Raw genomic sequence first — 9,512 nt, 5'->3', positions numbered from 1 at the left:
AAAGACAGCCCTGCACAGAGCACGGGGCACAGATTCAATTTCCCCATTTGAATAAGACCTAAGTCTGTTATTCTTTAACAGATCAAGCTGTCCAGCAAAAGTGTCTGTTAGGGGTTTGAGACAAACCATTTAACAGTGACAGGGGTGCTTACAATGGTGAGCTTTTATTCATCAATGTAAAACCTTTATCCCAAAGGAAAAAAACTGTTGCTATATCTGCTTATAAAGTGTTAGCTGGAGTTCAGCTTTAATGCGTTAGTCAAGTCCATCTAAATCTGCTAGTGAATCTAATGCCCCGTACACACGATCCGAAAATCGGACGACAGATCGTCCAACTTTTTTCACTTACTAGTCGCAAATAGAAATTGAATAGGTTACTAAAGTCACGAAAATTCTCGTACGACAGAAAAAAAAAAAATCAAAAGTGATGTCATATGTTGTAGTGTATTTGTATTCTATTTTTGGACGACAACTGTACTGACTAAACGAAAATCGTACAATCTGGTATCGTATGAGGAAAATTTTCATGCATGTCCGATCAAATAATATCTGAGGAACTGTCGTGATCGGCTTTCGAAAGCTCTGTACTAACAATCCGATTATTGTACGGTTGTGTCAAAAGCGGTATTTTTTGTACGATTTTTGAATCGCGTTTACAGGCCATAACATTCCTCTCCCCCCAGACTGACAAAAGGTAAGCTGTCTACAAGCGTCTCTTTTACTCCTCCATCCAGAATGCAGACATGCTAAAACAGGAATTGTGTTACTGGATGGATCACAAGGTGAAAATAAAATGAATAAAGCCTAAAAAAAAAGAAAACCAATGCAGTCATCACTTGTAAAAATTGTTATGCTATATTGTATTAAATTGGAACTTTAGGTTCCAAAATTAAAACAGGCAGACAGGCAGGTTTTTTTTAATGCAGAAGAGACTTACCTGCCTGTCCGCTCAAGCACAGGTCACTGCACAAATTCAGCATTGTCGAATCTGATGTCACCTTGGCCTGCCGAACCTGGCCATGTCAGCGACCATCGGTGAGCTCCGGGGACAGCGCATCGCTGGATTCAAGGTCAGTATAGTTCAGCTTTAAATATAATTATGCTTGGGTTTAATTTGGCCTTAAAGGGATAAGGCATGGAACTGAGACATTTCCTAAATTTAAAAAAACAGTTTGTGATTTAAGGGAATGGAGGGAGAAAGGGCCTGGGGGCTCAAGTGGTTAAAGAGTAGATGATTTTCAGTAATTACAATTACTCAACTGTAACTATCTGCTTACTTCTCCTGTCAGTTGTTATTGCTTCATTCTTTGTACTCACAACAGTTTTCATAACTTGCAACTGTATTGCACTTCATACAGAAATCACACAGTGACATCTCTAATATGTGCCTCCAACGAAAATTGTGTTCAAAGTAAAAAGTATTCTCAAGATGTTGACAGTTATGTATGGGATGCACGCATAAAGTTACAGAAACGCTTTTAATGATATTTTAATCCCATTGATCTAATCCCATTGGTTTAACAGTTTCCCAAAACAGTTACATTTGAGGCATGCATGCCATGAATGATAACCCTCACCTATGCCATGAATGATAGGTGAGGGACACCTATTAACAAAAGTATATAGGCATAGGACACACCCCCTTAAAAGAGAACTATACAAAAAAATGATTAGTTAACTGCTTGCCGACCAGACGCTGTCATTATACTACGGTAGGTTGGCACGGCTGCGCGAATCGCCATAGGTGTACAGCGGCTGCTTTAGAAACTATAGGGGGCGCGTGGCCATGGCGCGACTCCAAAGATGATGCGCGATGTCCACCGGCGACCCGCGATCTCAGAGAGCCAGAATGTGGATCTCTCAATGTAAACAGACAGATCCACATTTTGTCAGGGAAGTAGAGAGAGATCTGCTGTTCCTAGTAATCAAGAACAGCAATCTCCCTGTACTCCCAGTCAGTCCACTGCCCCCACAGTTAGAAACACCACCCTAGGGAACACTTAACCCCTTGATTGCCCCCCTAGTGTTAACCCCTTCCCTGCCAGTGACATTTATACAGTAATCAGTAGCTATTTTTAGCTCTGATCGCTGTATAGATGTCAATGGTCTCAAAAAAGTATCAAAAGTGTCCGATCTCTCCTCTGCAATGTCGCATTCCCGCTTAAAATTGCTGATCAAAAAATCTAGTAAAAAAAAAAAAGTATAATAAAAATGCCGTAGATATATCCCCTATTTTGTAGATGCTATAAATTTTACGCAAACCAATCAATATACGTGTATTGGGTTTTTACCAAAAATATGTAGAAGAATACATACAGGCGGTCCCCGGGTTACAAACAAGATAGGGTCTGTAGGTTTGTTCTTAAGTTGAATCTGTTTGTAAGAAACTATTTTTAAGCTTTTTGGATGGCATAGGAAAGGGTTAACACCCCTGTAACATTTGTTTTGCTGTCTGTGCCCCTGTTCAGAAGATTTCACCTCACTTTCTGTCCCTATGAGAATTGGATTTTAAAAATTTTGGGTTGTTGTGGAAACAAGCCTTGGTGATAAAGCTTCAGTGGAGACACCTTTTTCCCATAATAGCTCTTACAGGAGAGAATTTCCCTTCCTAGGGGTAGATTTCCTCTCACTTCCTGTTGTCTCCCTCCGTTTGTAAGTAGGAGTTGTTTGTAAGTCGGATGTTTGTAACTTATGCCGCGTACACACGGTCGGACTTTCCGGCATACTTGGTCCGGCGGACCAGAGTGTGCCGGACAATCCGCCCGTGTGTGGGCGGCGGCGGACTTTTCCGGCGGACTTCTTCCCAAAAGCCCGCCGGACCTAGATTTTAAACATGTTTGAAATCTTTCCGTCGGACTCAGTTTCGGGCGGAAAGTCCGCTCGTGTGTGTGCTGGTCCGACGGAAAGCCCGCTCGTGTGTAGGCTGGTCCGACGGACCAAATACGACACGAGGGGATGGTATTGCATCTCGCGCTCGCTGCAATAGGAAAAACAAATCTTCCTATTGCGGCGAGCGCGGGGCATACCAGGCCCTTAGGTCTGGTATGGATTATAAAGGGGAACCCCGCTACGCCGAAAAAACGGCGTGGGGTCCCCCTAAAATCCATACCAGACCCCGATCCGAGCACGCAGCCTGGCCGGTCAGGAAAGGGGGTGGGGACGAGCGAGCGGCCCCCCCCCTCCTGAACCGTACCAGGCCGCATGCCCTCAACATGGGGGGTGGGTGCTTTGGGGGAGGGGGCGCCCTGCGCCCCCCCCCCCAAAGCACCTTGTCCCCATGTTGATGAGGACAAGGGCCTCTTCCCGACAACCCTGGCCGTTGGTTGTCGGGGTCTGCGGGCGGGGGCTTATCGGAATCTGGGAGCCCCCTTTAATAAGGGGGCCCCCAGATCCCGGCCCCCCACCCTATGTAAATGAGTATGGGGTACATGGTACCCCTACCCATTTACCTAGGAAAAAAGTGTAAGTAATAAAACACACTACACAGGTTTTTAAAATATTTTATTAAACAGCTCCGGGGGGGATCTTCCTCCGGCTTCGGGGGTCTTCTTCCGGCTTCGGGGGTCCCTCCGCTTCATCTTCTCCCGGCGTCCGGTTGGTTCTTCTCCGCTCTCCGGCCTCTTCTCCCGGTGTCGCAGGTCTTCGGCCGGCCCCTCCGCTCTCTTCATGTAGCTCTATTGCGAGCGGAGGTCCGGACTTCTTGGCTTCTTGGCTTCTTGGCTTCTCTTCTCTTCTCTTCCCCCAGATGTTGACACGACGCTCTCTCCGGCTGGACTGGTCTCTGAGGGCTGCGTTGTGACTTATATAGGCGGAGACCCCGCCCCCATATGATGTCACAGTCCTTGGGCATGCTGGGACTGTGACGTTTTAGGGGGCGTGGTCGACCACGCCCCCTAAAACGTCACAGTCCCAGCATGCCCAGGGACTGTGACATCATATGGGGGCGGGGTCTCCGCCTATATAAGTCACAACGCAGCCCTCAGAGACCAGTCCAGCCGGAGAGAGCGTCGTGTCAACATCTGGGGGAAGAGAAGAGAAGAGAAGCCAAGAAGCCAAGAAGCCAAGAAGTCCGGACCTCCGCTCGCAATAGAGCTACATGAAGAGAGCGGAGGGGCATAAGGCTTGGTGATTGGGCTTTTGGTGAACATAAAAGCTTTTGATTTGATTTATGGTTAAGTGGGGCTTCATCCGATTTAAGGCCTCCTCCCTCCCTTCTGAAATTGCACTTTTTTTTGGGGGGGGGACCTAATTTTGACAGGTACCCACTCGCATTTCCACTCGTCCTTCCCCCCTCTCTCTGAAGTCTTCTGGGACACATCACAGGTCATAGAAGACTGCCAAACCATTCACAATGCGAGGCGCGTTTTGCGCATGCGCAGTGGGCCCCCAGTTGTGAAGTACCAAGCTGTCATAGCCGGGTGCCCACAGTTGAGATACCGGGACAGAAGACTAGTGGAATAAACAGCTCGGGTGAGCACATCGCTGGATCCTGGGACAGGTGAGTGTCTGTTTATTAAAAGCCAGGAGCTACAGTTTTTGTAGCTGCAGACTTTTAATAAACAAAGATATGACTGGAGCTCCTCTTTAATCTTTAAATAAGATTTTATTGGTTTAATGAATTTGTTTTTACTCCCAATAAAGGGCTGATTCACATTGGGATCACAATTCATGCAGTATGACAGCTCATTTATTTGCATGGGCTGCAAAAAGCACTACACCTTGCAAATAGTAGCGCTTGTACTACTTTTAAAAATGCACTACACTAAAATGCATGGTGCTGCGCTTTTGCGATCTGCATTTCAGTGCCATTACCAATACTTTGGCACCCGCATGCAGGTTGCAAGGCCAGTTCATGTGAACGTGGTGCAGGAAACCTGCACGGAACTCAGCTTTCCCCACTGGCGTTCTGGTGTGAACTGACCCTAAAGCACCGTACACACTACTAGTTTTTTTTAAACTGTCAGTTTAGGTCAGAGCTGCTGTACTAACAATCTGATGTTAGTACAGCAATCTCCCCTGCTGTGCTATTGTGTCCTGACAGGGGGATGCCCCCCTCCGCCAGAACACTCCGAACAGCGCTTTCAGACATTGGCTGAGAGTGCTGATTGGGAGAATATCGGGCAGACCTTTTTTGGTCATGAGCCTTCGACAGAAGCCGACTGCTTTACACACGGGCCGAATGCTGGCTGGTTTCTATTGAACCGGCTGATGCCGACCGCATAGTTGCCAACAGTCCCGATTTCCCCGGGACAATCCCGATTTTGGGACCCTCGTCCCGATTGGAGGCTCTCCCGAATCGGGATTTTCCATAAGGAAAATCGGGAATGTTGGTTTTTTTGGAGCAGCGGGCTCCAGCAAAATGGCGACCGGCGCCGCCGCTCTATCTTCCCCTAGTGTTGAGTGGAGAGAGGAAGGGGGCTCGATCCGTGCAGCCAATGAAGCGGCTTCTTTAGCTGCACGGCCCCTCCCCTCTCCACTGAAGCGAGCAGAAGACACGTCGCCGTCGCCGTGTCTTGCTGAAAGTTCCCCAGCCCCGTACTGCGCAAGCGCTGCGCCTGCGCAGTACAGGGGGTCCTCCATTGCCGAGGGGAACTTTCTCGGCAGAACACCGGCCGCTCCTGCACTGAGCGGGGGACGGGCTGCATTGAGGGGGGGGCTGCACTGAGGGGGGGCTGCACTAACTGAGGGGGGCTGCACTGAGGGGGGGGGCTGCACTAACTGAGGGGGCACTGCACTGAGGGGGGGTCTGCACTAATAGAGGGGGGCTGCACTGAGGGGGGGCTGCAATGAGGGGGGGGCTGCACTAACTGAGGGGGGCTGCACTGAGGGGGGGTCTGCACTAATAGAGGGGGGGCTGCACTGAGGGGGGCTGCACTAACTGTGGGGGGGTGCACTGAGGGGGGGGGTCTGCACTAATAGAGGGGGGACTGCACTGAGGGGGAGGTCTGCACTAACTGAGGGAGGGCTGCACTGAGGGGGGGGCTGCACTAACTGAGGAGGGCTGCACTGAGGGGGGGTCTGCACTAATAGGGGGGGGCTGCACTGAGGGGGGGCTGCACTGAGGGGGGGGGTCTGCACTAATAGAGGGGGGACTGCACTGAGGGGGAGGTCTGCACTAATAGAGGGGGCTGCACTGAGGGGGGGCTGCACTAATAGAGGGGGGCTGCACTGAGGGGGGCTGCACTAATAGAGGGGGGGTCTGCACTAATAGAGGGGGGGCTGCACTAATAGAGGGGGGGTCTGCACTGATGGAGGGGATCTGCACTGATGGAGGGGATCTGCACTGATGGAGGGGGTCTGCACTGAGGGGGTCTATACAGACTCTGGCTGGGGCACCTGATGCAAGGACAGACTGTTGCGGGGGCACCTGATGCAAGGACAGACTCTGGCGGGGGCACCTGATGTAAGGGCAGACTCTGCTGGTGGCACCTGATGCAAGGACAGACTCTGCTGGTGGCACCTGATGCAAGGACAGACTCTGCCGGGGGCACCTGATGCAAGGACAGACTCTGCCGGTGGCACCTGATGCAAGGACAGACTCTGCCGGGGGCACCTGATGCAAGGACAGACTCTGGCGGGGGCACCTGATACAAGGACAGACTCTGCCGGGGGCACCTGATGCAAGGACAGACTCTGCCGGGGGCACTTGATGCAAGGACAGACTCTGCCGGGGGCACCTGATGCAAGGACAGACTCTGCTGGTGGCAGGCGATGTGGCTAGTGACACGCCCAGGGATCCCACTGATTCGGCATTATGAGTTGAATGATTTAATTTTATATTACAATGTAATAATAGAAATAATGCGCTTCAATCATCCTGACACCATAACAACCATGGTGTCGGGATGATTGAAGCGTTAACACCAGGCGTTTGGAGTATCTTTATCTGCTGATTGTTAAACTTTCTAGAATACACATATTTCTATTGTGTAGGATCTGGGGCTGCTGTCCCGTCATTTCCCTCTCCCCCTTTCCCTCTCCATCCCTCATTCATCTCAGACTCTAACCACACCCTCTTGAGCCACACCCATTTAAGCCACGCCCACTTTCACGAAAGGCACGTCCACTTTTCTCGTAAGCCACGCCCATTTTTTGGCGCGGGCGCGAAGCACTTATACATTTTCTAAGTCATGCCTACAAACGAATGCCCCGCCCCCTAATTATTGTACGGCTCCGCCTACAGCCAAAAAAGTGTCCCACATATTTTTTTTTCAATGTTGGCAACTATGCGACCGACATTCGGCCCGTGTGTACTAGGCGTTATTGTTTATTTCATTAACTTACCTTTCTTACTTTTTTCTTACTTTTCATGTTGTTTTTGTTACTGTTTTTGTCTTGGGGGGCCATGTGGGGTCTGCAATCCCATGGTACTGCTGAGGTGTCGCCAGATGTAGAGTGACCTGCCTGATAAAGCATGCTGATAACCACTACCACATGGATCAGAAGTAAAGGAATATCCGCCACAGATAGCAGTAAAAATCTGACAGGAAGTCAAACCCTTCCTCCACTCTATCCAAAACTAAAAACAGTTTTTTTCCTGGAATTTTAATGTAAGACTCCTGATAATTTGATATCATGGTAAATGACTATTATTTCTCTTTTGTTTTTTATCATTTTCAGTGTTTTTATTTAGCAACATTTGTCCGTTACAGTTTAACTACTTAAGGACCAGGCCTCTTTTTCAAACTTGTTGTTTACAAGTTAAAATCATTTCTTTTTTGCTAGAAAATTACTTAGAACCCCCAAAAATTATATATATTTTTTCAGACACCCTAAAATGGCGGTCGTTGCAATACTTTATGTCACACCATATTTGCGCAGCGGTCTTACTAGTGCAATTTTTTGGGAAAAAAATACACTTTTTTGAATTAAAAAATAAGACAACAGTAAAGTTAGCCCAATTTTTTTCTATATTGTGAAATAATGGATAATGTTACCCTGAGTAAATTGATACCCAACATGTCACGCTTCAAAAATGCTCGTGGAATGGCGACAAACTTTGACCCTTAAAAATCTCCATAAGGGACGTTTAAAAATGTCTACAGGTTACCAGTTTTGAGTTACAGAGAAGGCCTTGGGCTACAATTATTACTTTCGCTCTAACGATCGCGGCAATACCTCACATGTGTGGTTTGAACACTGTTTTCATATGCAGCCACAACTTACGTATGTGTTCGCTTCTGCGTGCGAACTCGGCGGGACGGGACGCTTGAAATTTTATTTTTCTTATTTATTTTTTATTTTTACACTGTCTTTTTAAAGAAAAAAATGTTTGGGTCACTTTTATTCCTATTGCAAGGAATGGAAACATCCCCTGTAACAGAAAAAAAAGCATGACAGGGCCTCTTTAATGTGAAAACTGGGGTCAAAAAGACCTCAGATCTCATATTTACACTTAACAGCAATAAAAAAAGTAAATTAAAAAATTCATTTTTTTTTCCAATAAAAAAATTTCCCCTTTAAGACCATTGGGCAGAAGTGACGTTTGACGTTACTTCCGTAATCCAATGGTATGGAGCCGAGTGGGGGCCATCTTTTCCTCACTCGACTCCATGCCCCAGAGGGGAAAGGACCCGATCGTCTCCGCCGCTACCGACGGCTCTGGTAAGTGGCGGAGACCACCGGGGAGCGGCGGGAGGGGCACCTCTTCCGCTGCCGATAAAAGTGATCTTGCTGCGAATCTGAAAGCAGACAGCCCGCTGTTTAAAAAGATACTGGGGTTATGGCAGCTATCTGCTGCCATAAAAAAGGTATTCAAATGTCAAACAGACGACATACGATGTTGGTGGGTGGTCCGCAAGTAGTTATTGTATGTGGCAGTAATGGTACTTAAAGTGTTACTAAACCCACAACAGTAAAATCAGTCTGTATATGCAGTAAAGCATGATTGTTATACTCACTGTGGAACCTGAGGGGTTAATACTCCGCATTGTGTAAAAATGCCGTTTGATCCTGTCTTCTCTGATCCTCCCCTCCTGCTACTGTCCCCTAAAAAAATCCTGATAAAGCAGTTTATGGAGTCACTCTGCACATACTCAGTTTGGTGTCTATTGCTAGAGAGGTTTTTTTTTTTTTCTTTGGAGGATGCATGTGATCAGTACAGGGCCAATCAGCACTGTCCAGACAGAGGGTCAGGGGACTTGCAGTCTCATAGGACAGTCAGAAAACTCCTCCTACAAGCTTTCACCAATGCTTGGCTGAATTTTGCTAGAAATCACTGCTATATACTGCGGATGAGAAAAGGTATTTAGCAGTTTACTAAAATATGTGCGTTTCTATGTTCTGTGTACTGTGGGAGACCAGATATAATGAATGCAGGCTCCTGGGTTTAGTAACACTTTAAGATGAAGTGTATTACTTTTTACATACGTTATCTTATATATTCTGTGTTTACAGATTGGTATCATTTCACTTTTTCTTTTTATACTGCAGATATAAAAACAAAACTTACACGCTAAAAAGAAACAATCCAATTCAGGCTGCACTAAGCAGTAGTTCAGTTTTTGCCCAGA

This window comes from Aquarana catesbeiana, linkage group LG03 (genome assembly GCF_042186555.1).
Source record: "Aquarana catesbeiana isolate 2022-GZ linkage group LG03, ASM4218655v1, whole genome shotgun sequence".
NCBI classification, from domain to species: Eukaryota; Metazoa; Chordata; class Amphibia; order Anura; family Ranidae; genus Aquarana; species Aquarana catesbeiana.
The sequence above is the reverse complement of the archived record's forward strand: the minus strand, read 5'-3'. Positions refer to the sequence as shown.